Here is a 15103-nt window from a genome sequence, read left to right on the forward strand (position 1 = left end):
CAAAATGATAAAATGACTTACAAACATGAACATCTTCTAAGTAGAAAGCATTCTTATTTCACTTCCAAAAGTAAATTTACAAAATATATTTTCTAATTTTTCACTTACTTTGTGCTATTACTAACAGATAACATATACAGTAACCAGTTATAGCCCACAGGTCCCTCAACCACGACACCCTAATATCACTGAAAAAAATTCCTTATATACTATGCTTAGCTTATTCACAAATACACAAACTCTTTAATAACAAATCACAGCCCTATATTACCTATTTTCAGAAACATATTTTGATAGCAGCAACGGCTAATTGTAAAACACGTATTACTTCTTGGCATGCAACACAGGCAAACTAATACAAAATCCAGAAATTATCAAAGTAAAAAAATAAGTCTCTTTTCCAGTCCTATTCCTCAACCACACAGTTCCTTCTACAATGCAAACAGCTATCAGTTTCTTAAATATCTAGTAAACATTTTGTGCTGAATCAGTTCCACAATGTGCATGATTTCTAGCCTTATTAAATCAAATCCTCATTTTCAATACCTCTTAGAAACAGAAATTCTGTTACAGTTTACACATGCACACACATGCAGAGTTTTGTCTCTGTCTCTCTCAAATATGGAATAGCAGGCACTCTATTGTGAACTTGCTTCTTTTATTTTACTGCACCTTGGAGATCTTTCCAAATCAGTCCCCCAAAGGATGTGGTAACATCCTTCAATTTAGTGGCTGCAGAAATTTCCCTTGAATGGATATACTGTCATTTATTTAGTCAGTCAGTCCCCTATGTGATAGATGTATGTTTCCAAACTATGTGACTATGTAAGATAAATTCCAAAACGGGAACTGAAGTATCAATGGGTATATTCATTTGTAATTTTGACAGTTAATGCCAATTTGTCTTCCACACATTTTACTAATTTAGATTCCTACCAGAATGCACGAGTAGCCATTTCCCTGTGTTCTTGTTAACACAAAAGTTCTCAAAAGTTTAAGTGCTGCCAATCTCATACAGTCCCCAATTTACAACAGTCCTACTTAACGATCAACACCTTGTAATTTTTCACCTTTACAGTAGTGTGAAAATGATATGCATTCAATAGAAACCAACTATAAATTTGTATCACTTCCTAGGCTAGGAATGTGTGGTGGATATTCCCTCATGACACTAGGCATAGGCAGTGAACCACAGGTCCCAGTCAGCTAAGGGATCATGAGGGTAAACAACCAATATATTTCTAACCATTCTGTACCATACAGTCATTCTGTCCTTCACTTTCAGTATAGGATTCAATAAATTACAGGAGATATTCAGGACTTCATTATAAAATAGGCTTTGTGTTATGATTTTGTACAACTGTAGGCTAATATAAGTGTTCTGAACACATTTAAGGTAGTTTAGGCTAAACTATGACACTTAGTAGACTAAAAGTATTAAGTGAATTTTCAATTTACAGTATTTTCAACTTTTGATGGATTTATCAGGATGTAACTATCATTAGTCAAGGAAGATGTGTCGTTGAAAAAGGAGACTCCGTTGTCATTTTTATTTTCATTTCTTTTATCTAAATGTGGTAGATACTCAACATTCATTCAAATCTCCTTTCAAGCACACCTTCAAACACTGCAGAGGATGGAAAACTACGTAACACTTCCCAGAGTCCACTCCACCTACAGTTCAACATATGGCATAGGCATTGACAAGCATATCTAAATATGCAGTATTTGGAAGAGGCAAGCGATCTGAGGCAGTGGCCTTGCAAGCACAGTGGTGAAGGTATCTGATTCTTCTATGGTGGCTCTAACAGAAGTTCTAGTGACTGGTCCTCATATTCACAGACACCATGTGGTGCAATAAAGGCAATCGATCAGTACATGGTATGGCATGCCTCCACTTGGCTGGCTGCAAGGTTCCAAGCTATGTAACAAAAATGTTTTATGTCATGGCCCTCCCACAGTACCCTGTAATAAACCACTAGGTAAAACAGATTCTACCAAGTTTATTATAATTCTTGATAAACAAGATGAGAGTTACTTAATTATTCACGTTTAAGATTCAGTATTAAGATTTCTACAACATTTCACTTATTTCAAAAAAACTTTCGTACGTTCAATGTCCATCATGTAAAATCTCCCAGTTATTTTTTAACAGGAAAAAAAAAATGGTAGGCAATGGAAATATGCTAAAACTGGTTCTAAGTTTAGAAGAATTAGGACTGGAAGAATTATTCCTAGGTGTGGAAGAATTTGAAGAAATCCAGTTAAACAGATACAATGTGGCAAAATTACAAAGAGTTTTAAAATACAAGCAATGAAACTTAAAGTAACATAACCCGTTAACATGGAAAACCACTGAAGATTCTTGAGGATGGAAGTGTTATAGAATCCATGGGTGCTTTTAATTTTCTTTATTGGATTAAATTACCAATGTAATACTCATGCAGCCTGTTTTCAACTTAGCTAAGGGAGAACCTAGAAGTGAAGAGTTCGGAATGCTCAAATGACTCCCCATCTCATTCAGAGTACAAGTCCTTTAAGAGACTTTAAAACTTTATAAGCGATGAGCCTCTATGACTTCTTGCCTCACTTTCTCCTTCCTTTCCCTTCCAGAAGCCTACTTCAGCTACTTGAGCTCTACTAACTGTTTTTGTTGTTCTCTAAGAATGCCAGTTATGCTTTTGCATCAGTGTCTTTTCATCTGCTATTCCTTTCAACTAAAAGCCCTTATAAAAAGGCTCTCTTTTTCAGTAGAAGCCATTCTCATGGCTCTTTCTGATCTCCTTCAGGTCTCTACACAAATGTAAACCTCGCACATATTCCTTAACCATCTTATTTGAAACTAAAACCTTTTTATTCTCTTCCATGCTCTGTTTATCGCCTTAGTGTTTACCAATGATAGTGCATGTATGTATGTAAACACACATGGATTCTCACATATCCACCCTGTTCATCACCTGTTAACCTACAGTAGAATGTAAGCCATATATGGGCAAAACACTTTTATTCACTGTTCTAGTCTCAGTACTTAAAAGAGTGCCTAGCATACAAGAGGTGCTCAACAAGTATTGAATGAAATAATTTGGGAAGTAAAAACGTACAGAGATTTATAATAAATAAGTAAACTATTTTCTTTCTCTTCCATACCAGCCCCATATCCCTGAAATATCTGACATTAACATCCAAAGGTTTTAGGAACTTCTTAAGATATATTCAGCAGAAATATTGGGATGATGACAATGAGACATATATTAACCCATTTAATTCTCACAACAACCCAATGGGATAAATACTGTTGCTCCTATTTTATAGAGTAGGAAATTGAGGTTTAAAACAAGTAAGTTAATTTGCCCAAGGTCATGCAACTAGTAAATGGTAAGCCTGAATTTAAACCCATGCAGTCTAGCTCCAGTCTATTCTTATTTGACAATTTGACTAATTAAAGAGATAGATACCTAGATTACTGACATATTGATATAGACACAAATGTAGACAAAGACATTCCTACACCTTGCATTATTTAATGCAAGTCAATAATTAAATTCCTCAAGGTATTTTACTAATTCATTGCACACCTCTTTGTCCTGCATCTTACATCCTCCCTTTTGAATGATAGTTTGGTTAATATAAAAATCTGAGCTGACAGTTATTTCATCTTCACAGTCTAAAGATATCACTGCAGTATCTTCAGGCATCTACTGCTACCAAGACTCTGCTGTCAGCTGTCATCCTTCTATAAGTAATCAGCCCTTTCTCTTTAGTAGCTTTTAATATTTCCTCCTTACTCTTGATATCTTTTCAAATATTGATTCTCTATCATTTATTCCATTAAACTCGTCTAAGACTCCTACTAAACATTCTTTCAAACCTCTATTTCTCATCTCTCTCAACTCTTTTTCTTAATTCCTCTCTTTGACTCTCTGTATTACATGCTGAATGAATTATCATCATCATGAACAGAAACATCCTTAAGGGTACACAGGTATTCCTTAGAATCAAGTGAAGGTTACTACAAAATCGTAGGTTAACAAAGGGGTAGAAACATATTCACACACACACCTCTCACTCACAAAATGAGTCTGCAAACAATATTCTCAAACAATATTCAATTTACAAACTAACAAGTTAGCAAACCACATTTTCATGAATATCCAGAGTATTAAATATCTCTGACTACTGGGTCAGAGACCTGAGAACTACATTATTCATGGCAAAGTATCAGCCAAAGATTTCAGTTAATCTACACTGGCTGTATCTGCCCCACTCTCATTCCTACCTAAATCTTGGAGGGATGATCCAAAGAGTCTGTAATGGATTCCTGCCCACATGGTAGATTGTGTTGCAGGTAAAGAACACTGAGCTTGGAGAATTTCTTTTACATACAGTAAGTGAAAGCAAGCCAATTTGATGACCTTAATTCATCCCTGCAAGCATAACCCTAATGACCTGGGTAAAGAGCAGACAAGCCTCATAACCTTGGTATTCTGGCAAAAGTGTGCAGGGACACTCAAGCGCTATGGTGTTTTATTCCCCTAAACATTCATGCCAGCAGCAGCATGGCCTTCCTGTAGCTTCAGCATGGCCTTCTTGTAGCAGCAGCTGAATCCACTTTCCCCTAATGCTTGCAGTAGCAGCTTCATGACCCTCAACCCTCACTGGAAAGACAGCAGCAGATGCACCAATCTGCCACCACACTTTCATCACAGGTCTGTATTTCGGCTCTTCTTTGCCCTTCCTCTTATAGTTTCTAACATTTAGTCATTAAAACCTCCTCTTCATATTCCCTCAGCCCTAGTCACTTCCTGTAGAAGCCACCTCCATGATACTTTAGTATATTCTTTTTAATCTAACACTTACCTAGGTGAGTTTATGCATAGTTAACAATCTGTGTATTAAATTCTCTCTGTTCAAATACTGGCATGGTTTGTCTCTTAACCAGATCCTGATAAATAATCCATATTTTGTTGTTGTTATTATTATATATTTTATAATTTTATATTATTATTATTATTATTATTATATATTTTCTTACTTTAAAAGTCAGGAAAGTGAAAATTTCAAAGATCATACACAGTTCCTATATTCTGAACCAAATACTATCACTATTTTGATATGTTTCCATCCTTTTTTCTGTAAGGAGATATAATTGTTAAGTAGATTTTTATTCTATCTTTTCCTGCTACTAACATAATAATACAAGTACCTTTCCAATTTTTACAAAACCATCTGATTTACTGTATCCATTTCCTCTCTTCTCACTCCTCATCCTATTCCAACATGGCTTCTGCCCCCATCATTTCATTGAAATGGTTCTTGCTAATGATTAGCCACACATCTGAGCATAGATCATTACTAACTGGTTCTTTCTCCCCTTGTGTTCAGTAACCCCACACTCTTCCTACCTCCTCCACTGACTCATTCTCCTCATACCTGACCTTCCATGCTGTGTTCCTGAGGGCTTGATTCCAGGTCCCCCTCTCTTCCTAGCCTAAGCTATTTCCCTGAGCAATTTCATATGTGCTTGCTTTCAGTTATCAGCCACACAGTGACTGATTCCCAAATCTGTATTTCTCATCAAGATTTCTCTAATAAGCACCAGCTCTGTTACATCTGTTTATTACCTATTTCCACATAAATACAGAAAAATCCCCTCAAACTCAAAATTCTTAAAATGGAGGGGCTGGGCACCTGGGTGGCTCAGTTGGTTAGGCATCTGCCTTTGGCTCAGCTCATGATCTCAGGGTCCTGAGATCAAGCCCCATATATCAGGCTCTCTGCTGAGAGCTTTTCCCTCTTCTCTGCTTCTGCTTCTCCCTCTCCCTCTGCTTTACTGACAAATGAATAAATAAAATCTTAAAAAAAAACAACAACACTTAAAATGAACTGATGATCTTCCACTCCCAGTTTAATGCTCTTATAGTGCTCAATTTCTAGTAACTGTCATCAGTACCAAAACTCTGAAACTGGAAACAGGACCAACTCCTCCTTCTGCCTCATTCCCTCTTCCAAAATATCACCCAATCCTTTGGAATTTACCTCCCAAATCCCTTGAAATCCCAATTCATCTCTCATCTCTACAACCCATCTATCTGCATCCAAGCTGCCATTATTTCTTGCTCCAAGTACTGCAATGGCTAACTAGATGAATAGAATACATATACACAAGCAGGCACACACATATTCCATGTGACTGCTATTGGTCTACAAGTTGCTTTTGTCATTGAATATATTAAGCATATTTTTCCTAGATAAAATATACCAAACTTATGTTCACAGGTGTATGGTAGTCTATAGTAAAAGATGTATTGATTCATTTAAACATTCCCCTTTAGATGAATATTCAGGTCTTTTTCATTTAGCCATTTAAAATCATTTAGCCAAAATACTGGCTATTAAAAACACTACTGCAATAAAATATCCCTTTTTTCAATAGCCAAAACACTGGCTATTAAAAACACTACTGCAATAAAATATCCTTCTAAATATCTCTTATGTATCCACACTGTTACTTTTAGAAGTGAGTTACTGGGTCAAAGAGAATTTTATATTTTAAATGTTTACCTGACACCACCAAATTATTTTGTAAAAAGGTTTATCATTTGTATCCCTTCCAACAGCTTATCACATATTTTTTAAAATTTAAACTATACATTTAATTACATCCTATTTAAAGTGAGTGTATTTTATTGTATGTAAATAAATTAACCTTAGAGTTGCTTAAAATAAACAAAATAATCTTTGAGCCTTGAAGTTCTTTATCAGGCAAAGAATGTGCAAGGGTTAGTCTATTTGAGGCAGAAAATTATGATAGAGGTATATAAACATATAGGAAATAAAACAATGTGGTCTAAATACACTTTCACTTATGCAGAATTTTGAGCTTCTCCTCTGTGGACCCCTCTTATCCTGGATTTTACTCCTAAATTTCTAGCTTCTGGTGGTAGCTCCAAACTGTCTTCTGCTTTGAGAAACCAATAATCACAATCATCAACTATGACTGCTGTTGGCTATGCTAGAACTTTAAACATGTAAGATGTGTACAGAGGTGTAGATGAACTCACACATTTAATAGGAAAATGTGGGAGAGTGTATTTAAAAATGTTATCTGAGTCAGTAAAGCTTGTGGAAAGTTCTGCCCAATTACCAGCACATCTACTGAGAGTGAAGAGGTCGAATTTTCATGGAAATAGCAGCAATTTATGGAGCAATATCAGGTTTCTCAAAAATAAAATGAGAATTAGAGCAGTAGGAACAATAATAACTAATATTTAAAGCAGGAAATATCTAGGTCAGAAAGACTACTCTATTTGTCTTAGCAAGTATCTCTCAAGTAATTCAGAAACAATCTTACACTACAGGCAACAGAGCATGTTTGTGCTCTAGTAAAGAAAGACTTCGCTGTTATTTTTTTATCTATAAAACATGTATTAAACTCCACATAACCGTTTCTCTATTTCATGACAGATTTCAGATGTGGTTATCCACATAATTTATGTTAATACCCTGCTAAGGAAGGGATATCACTTTGATAACCATTAAAAAAAATGAGAAGAGGGATGCCTGGGTGGCTCAGTGGTTTAGTGTCTGCCTTTAGCCCAGGGCATGATCCTGGGGTCCCAGGATCAAGTCCCACATCAGGCTCCCTGCATGGAGCCTGCTCCTCCCTCTGCTTATGTCTCTGCCTCTCTCTCTCTCTCTCTCTCTGTGTGTGTCTCTCATGACTAAATAAATAAAATCTTAAAAAAAAAAAAAAACGAGAAGAGACAATCCTGTAACAGAAATGCCATATATGAGAGGCTAACATCAACTAAACATAATAAATCATCAATATTTTTAACTTGTGAATATTTAATATAAATAGCCTTGTTGTGAAAAAATAAAATGATAAAGTTTCACATTTATTATATTAATAAATCAACAGAGGAGAGGAACACTTTTTTTCATTTGGTTTCCTCTACCAGAAAACAGAATGCATGTAAAATGTCCTATATTCTATTTACATACTACCTTAATATAAGAAAGGCACTTTGCCAGAGTTAATTTCCGGGCTTATGTGAGATGTAGGAATTTACTATATGTCAATATTACAATAATATCATATTCAAATTAGTTTTCGACATTTTATTTTTAGCAGATCTGAGATTTATTGTTGGTTACCTAGAAATGGATCACAGTTTTCAATATAAAATGACCAAGAAAAAAAGTAAAAAAGTCAGCAAAATTCCACCATATGAGAAAGTCAGAAAAGTGAAATATGTTCTCATTATACTTCTTACCTGGGTAGACTATATGGTAAGAGGTTAATTTATGATGTCTACCTTTAAATAAGTAAAAGGATTCCCCATCCATTAGAAATACAGAATATTTACCACATCAGGAAAACGCAAAGGAAGAAGAAAGGTAAAATAGTGTCTGTTGATCAGGCACTATGTTAGGCACTTTCACATAACTTAATCCTTACAACTCTCAAGTGAATTCTCTTACATTTTCAAAGATGAAGAAACTTGTTATAGAGGTAAATAGCTTGCCAAATATCATTATGAGGCAGAGCAGGAACCCAAGCTCCAAACTTCAAAGCATATGCGCTTACTTCCACTTCAAAATGTTTATTCTTGAAGTCTGATGGATACAAACAGCAAAAATGGAATACTGGTAACATTATATACTTTTTCCAGCATTTTAATATTTTCGTAAGGCTGTAACAACCAAAATTTCAACATTTTGTTTCAACCTTCACATAGTGAGGCTAACATGAAACAGCCAAGTTTGACACTTCTCTTTCATAAGCCGTTCATAATTAATTTTAAATCATATGTCTTTTGGTATGAAAACTAATCAAGCTTGTCATCTATATCTCCAAAATTTAGTACTTCCTCTATCTATAGAGAGTATTTTCATACATACTTTCATGTATGAAAAAAAAAAGGCTTTCCTTACTCAAGGACATCTTATAATATCTAATCTGGAAATAACTCTGAAACTGAAGGCATCAAAATAGTTCATTTCCTTCCTCCTTTCATTATTTAGTATTTCAGCTCAGAAGCTCCTGAAGTCAGGGGTCTGTGCCCAGACGGTATACCTAGGGTGGGCAGCGCTGTCCAGGAGAGGGCCTAAGACCAACTGGGAGAAAGTGAAGCCAGCCAAGTAAAGGGGAGTAAAATCACAGAGGGGCCAGGGGTCCATGGGAACAGAATGTACTTACTGAACAAGGCAGCTAGCGGATTCATACAGTAGGACTAAGCAAGCAGGTAAGTATGAGGCATAACAGTAGGTAGATTTCACACTAAGAGAAGGAGAAATATGAAGGCAGAAAGCCAGAATATACCTTATGCTGCTGGGCTGAAATTAGAGCTATTAGTGTGAATTCCTGGCTCCCTATATTTAAAGATCAAAACAGAAAAGAGTATAGACATAAAGGTTAGAAGCATGGAGTGACAACAGCCTATGCCTGTAGGCGGAGCGGAGGCAAGGCTGGGGTGGAGAGAGACCCTCTCTGAGGAGCAGGCATACACAAAATGCCTGAAGTGGAGGGAAGAGCCAGAACATCAAGAAAAACTTGCCTGCCAGGCGCACTCTAATTACAAGGTAATGTTAGAGGAATTTGAAACTAGTTACCACACACACAACGTGGGTAATCCCTGCAGTAAAAAACCAAAACATAGTTCAACTCTAGTTAAAATGACTGAACCCCCGACACTAATCTGTCTTTACTGTCCTATACATGATATTTGGCATTCAGTCCAAAATTATGAAATACCTAAATATGGAAAAAATCCACTTTCTACAGAAAAAACAAGTGACAAACCAACCTTGGTGAGGTTAAAATAACCTGAGAATTTAAAATGACTTTGATTACATGTTAAAAGACCTAATTAGTGGATAAGGTGGAAAACATGAAGACAATGAGGAACTGTAGCAGAGAAACAAATTATAAAAGAAAAATAAATTACTAGAAATATTTTTTTTTTAGAAATGAAAGTAACAGAGATGCAGAAAGCCTTTAACAGGCTTAAAAGCAGATTCAATGGAGCTGACCAAAAAAGAAAATCAGTGAATTTGAAGATAGGTCTATAAAAATTACCCAAACTGAAACACAAGGAATAAGAAAGCAGTGGGTAGATTAAAAAAGAATAGTGAATTCAAGAGCTAGGAGATACTTTCAAACAGTCTAATGTATGTACAGTTAGAATTCCAGGAGCAGAAGAGACAGAAAAAAATATTTTAAAAGATAATAGGAACTTTTCAAATATAAAGCTACCAAACCGTACACGTAAGCAGCTCAGAGAACCTCAAGCAAGATAAAGAAATGCTACTTGCCCCCCCAAAAGAAAAAAAGTAAAACTACTCAGATTTTTCATATGAAATAAAGTATGAACATATTATCTTAAAGGCAGCCAAAGGAGGGGCAAAGGCACATTACACACAGAGGAAGAAAGAATTAAAGACTTCTCACAAACTCTCACTTCTCACTTCTCACAAACTATATGCAAACTCTCAGCAAATGCAGTAACCTCTTTAAAGTGTTAAAAGGAAATATACGTACAAAGAAATTATCTTTCCAAACTGAAAAAGAAACACTTTCAGACCAACAGAAACTGAGAGAATCCACAACCAGGAGACATGCACTGTACAAAAAGTTAAAGGAAGCTCTTCATACAAAAGGAATATATATCAGACAAATCTGAACTAACAGAAAAATGAAGACCAACAAAAATAACTGAAAGATAAAAAGGCATATTTTTTCTTATTCTGTATAGTTCTAAAAAAACAACTGACCACCTAAAGCATAAATATAGCAAAAAGCTCCACAACCATGTGGCTTCAGAAGAGTACCTACCAAACAATTAAAGAAGAAATAGTACCAATTGTACAAAAACTCCAGTAAAAGGGGAAAGAAAAAAGAAGAAGAAAAGAGAGGAGTGCCTGGGTGGTTCAGTGGATTAAGTGTCTGCCTTCAGCTCAGGTCACAATCCCGGAGTATCAGAATCGAGCCCCCTGTCAGGCTCCCCGGTCAGCAGGGAGTCTGCTTCTCCCTCTGGCCCGCCCCCCTCAAGTGCTCCCTCTCACTCTCTCTCAATAAATAAATAAAATATTTTTTATAAAGAAGTAGAAAAGAGGAAACACTTCCAGCTCATATTATAAGGTGAGCATTACTCTTAGGTAAAACATACACACAAAGATATTAAAACTACATATAGGTCAATATCCTACCCAAATATAAAAATGTAAAAATTTCTCAATAATGCACTACCAAATCAATTTTGGCAGTACATAAAAAGGATTATACATCATGACCAAATAGGTTTCTCCCTGAAATTGCAAGGTTGGTATGACATTCAAAAATCACCTAATTGATCTGCAAATCAACAAATAAAGAAAAAACATCAAATATAATTTCTTATTAAATACCACAAAAACATCTGACAACATTCAAAATATCCATCCACAATGAATAAAAAATCTTAGCAAACTAGGAATGGAAAGGAACTTCTTCAAGACTATAAAGGGCATCTACAAAAAACGTATGGCTAACAGGGCGCCCAGGTGGCTCAGTCAGTTAAATGTCAGACTTGATTTCGGCTCAGGTCATAATCTTGGAGTGGTAAGATCAAGCCCTGCATCAGGCTTGTGCAGGGTGTGGAGCCTGCTTAAGATTCTCTCCTTCTAGGGACACCTGGGTGGCTCAGCTGTTGAGTGTCTGCCTTTGATTCAGGGTATGATCCTGGGATCCTGGGATCGAGTCCCACATTGGGTTCCCTGCAGGGGAGCCTGCTTCTCCCTCTGCCTATGTCTCTGCCTCTCTGTGTGTATCTCTCATGAATAAATAAAATCTTTGAAAAAAAAAAAAAGATTATCTCCTTCTCCCTTGCCCACCCCCAGTCGTGTGCATACATCTACATGTGCTCTCTTTTAAAAAATAACAACCTATGGCTCACATTTATGCGTAATGGTGAAAGACTAAATGTTCTTTCTATAAGACCAGGAAACAGACAAGGATATAAGGCAAAACAAGGTAATAAAATAACTGCACGAATAAAATTCTTCTCTATACAGAGAAATGAAACTATTCATTTGAATATTCAAATGAAAATATTCCAAAGAATCTATTAAAATCTATATAAAAGCAACTAGAATTAGTGAATTTAGAAAAATCTCAGAGTACAATGGTCAATATAAAAATCAACTTGTATACTGATGGGGAATTCCCAGCTGGCTTATACTACTTACATCTCTCTCTCTCTCTCACTGTTCCTCCTAATAGATGTTGAGGGCTTCTCCCTCATTCATTTCCCAGGTTAATGGTTATAACTGGAGCCAATTGTAGTCAGTCTACCTGAGGATGGAGATTTTAAGAAAAATTCCCAAGCAGCTGCTGAAACTCTGTTTGGAGGAAATTCCCTGTCTTCTCTGGCCTGACATGGATGGCCTCATTCCACCTATTGGTGGAAGAACATGGCGTTTGCTCAGCTGTCCAAGTGGATGAGCTTTAAAACTGGGAACCCTTTTTTCTCAGCCTCTGGCTGCACTTTGCCTCTTCTGTCTCCCCTCCCTCTGCTCCTGTTTCTGCACCACTGTGGGTGCTGCCTGCATACACACCACTCATTTCAGATTTCCCCACTATTGTCGGCACAGAGATAAAAATTAACAAATGGGGAACACACAAACTTTTAAAAGTGGACCCAGGTGAAGCATATTCAGTATTTAAGCTAATTTAACTTTGTTGGTTTAATTATGATAGATGTATCTTTGAAGATTATCAGCATTAAATACAAAACTTTTATTCCGTCAAGGTTTGCTAAAGGTCAATTAGCTCAGGTTATCTCTCTGTTGCAATCTGTTAGCAAAAAATAACAACTTGATGGTTTATCTTGTCTGTCTCAAAGTTTTTATAGATATTGTTAAGATAGCTTTCAAAGGTTTTGGTAATCTAAACTTTAAGTTTTGCTTGGATGGTAATTAAAATTAAATTCATTGGCATCTAGGTCTTTTCCAAATGGAATAAAATGCTACAGCATTAATTACCGGAAGTAGGTCTGTGCTTTTGACTTCCTATTGCAAAGAAACTAAGGATATTTAAATTTGTTGATAAATGTGCTTTGTGCTAAATAAATTCATAAATTTGTCTTATAAAGAGTTTTGGTATAAAAGTTCACAATTAATTACTACCTAGTTTTCACTGGATACTAAGGGTTCTGCTAAATGTAATTAAAACTGATGGAGAATAAGGGAAACAACTCTGTATATAGAAATGTTGAAGATACGAAGAAAGATATTAAAAAATGGAAACTTCCCATGCAGTCATTCCCCAACAGTATATTGCACAGTGTGACTCCTGTTCTTAATGCTACTGAACTGTAATGGTAAATGAAAAATTTTGTTATGTACACTTTATAATATTTTTTAAAATGACAGCACCAGGAAGTTATTCAGGGATAAAGAAGATGGCCTAAGCCAGCTGAAAATTTAAGTCTTTATTAAAACTTTCTTTTAAATCAATTGTATCTATATATACTAGCAATAAGCAACTAGAAATTGAAATAAAAAATACAGTCCCACTTATAATAGGACCAAAAAGTATAAAATACGTATAAATCTATCAAAATATATAAAAGATCTATATGCTAAAAACTAAAAATATCAAGGAAGAAAATTAAAGGGCAAATAAATTGGACAGATACAGTTCACGGTTTGAAGATTCCATATTTGTTAACATACCAATTTTCTCTAAACTCATCTATAGGGCAGCCCCGGTGGCTCAGCGGTTTAGCGCCTCCTTTGGCCCAGGGTGTGATCCTGGAGACCCGGGATCGAGTCCCACATCAGGCTCCCTGCGAGGAGCCTGCTTCTCCCTCTGCCTGTGTCTTTGCCTCTCTCTCTCTCATGAATAAATAAATAAAATCTTTAAAAAAAAATAAACTCATCTATAGATTCAAGGTAATCCCAATCAAAATCCCAGTAGAATATTCTGTAGAGATCAGCAAACTGATTCTAAAATTTACACAGAAAACCGGAATAGCCAAGAGAATTTTGAAAAGGAACAAAGTTGGAAGACTCACACAACCTGATTTCAACACTTTCCGTAAAGCCATAATAATGAACACAGTGTAGTTCACACAGTGTGACAAAAAGACACAAACAGCAAGAGCACAGAGATGAGACGCTGACTCACACATGTGGTTAACTGATTTCAACAAAAGTGCCAAGTCAATTAAATAGAGAAAAAAGAGTCTTTTCAATAAATATTGTTATAATTTTTTAATATCCAAAAGGAAAGAAAGCTCAACCTGTACCTCACAGCATAATAGAATTTAACTCAAAATGAATTATAGACTTAAAAGTAAAACCATAATACTTTTAGAAGAAAACATAAGAGAAAATCCTTCTGACCTTGGATTAGGCAAACATTTTTTTACTTTTTTTATTTTAAAGATTTTATTTATTTATTCATGAGAGACACACAGAGAGAGGCAGAGACATAGGCAGAGGGAGAAGCAGGCTGCCCACAGGGAGCCTGATGCAGGACTCGATCCCAAGACCCCGGGATCATGACCTGAGCTGAAGGCAGACGCTCAACCACTGGGCCACCCAGTGCCCCTAGGCAAACAGTTAAGTATAATACCAACAACACATATAACAAAAGATGAATTTTCTTAAATTTACAAAGAGCTCTTACAATCATTTAGACCATTTAATATAGAATTTCCTGATGAAACAAAATAGAAATGACTTAAAACCTCTTTCTTTAGTATCTTCCTCCCACTCTCCAACTCCATCCTTTAAACCCACCTGAGTAGTAAAAAGGAATTTCCCACACCCACTTCTCCATCACAGCAGGTCTCAAATCTATGTATGTATGTAATCTATGTATATTACATACACCAAGACTTCCAGAAAGAAGAATTCAGAGTTATTGCTGTGTTGCTTTTTAAATCTATAGCAAAAAATTTCATTTAATTTCCAAAAAGGGAGCTTTTATAATTAATTTTTATAACTAATTAATATTCATTCTTCCTGATTCATTCCTTAATTCTGATCTTATTAACCACCGCCTCCCATCCCCCTGCCCCCATTTCAACCATGTAATTAATTACAGCGGCAAAAT

At 35.8% G+C, this 15103-nt stretch overlaps 1 protein-coding gene across 1 annotated transcript in view; it reads right to left on the reverse strand.

The window, feature by feature from the left end:
• Positions 1-15103, reverse strand: part of MAN1A2 (mannosidase alpha class 1A member 2) — a 182208-nt gene that overhangs the window by 98151 nt on the left and 68954 nt on the right. The window lies entirely within an intron of this gene.

This window comes from Vulpes vulpes, chromosome 8 (assembly GCF_048418805.1).
Source record: "Vulpes vulpes isolate BD-2025 chromosome 8, VulVul3, whole genome shotgun sequence".
In the NCBI taxonomy this organism is placed as follows: Eukaryota; Metazoa; Chordata; class Mammalia; order Carnivora; family Canidae; genus Vulpes; species Vulpes vulpes.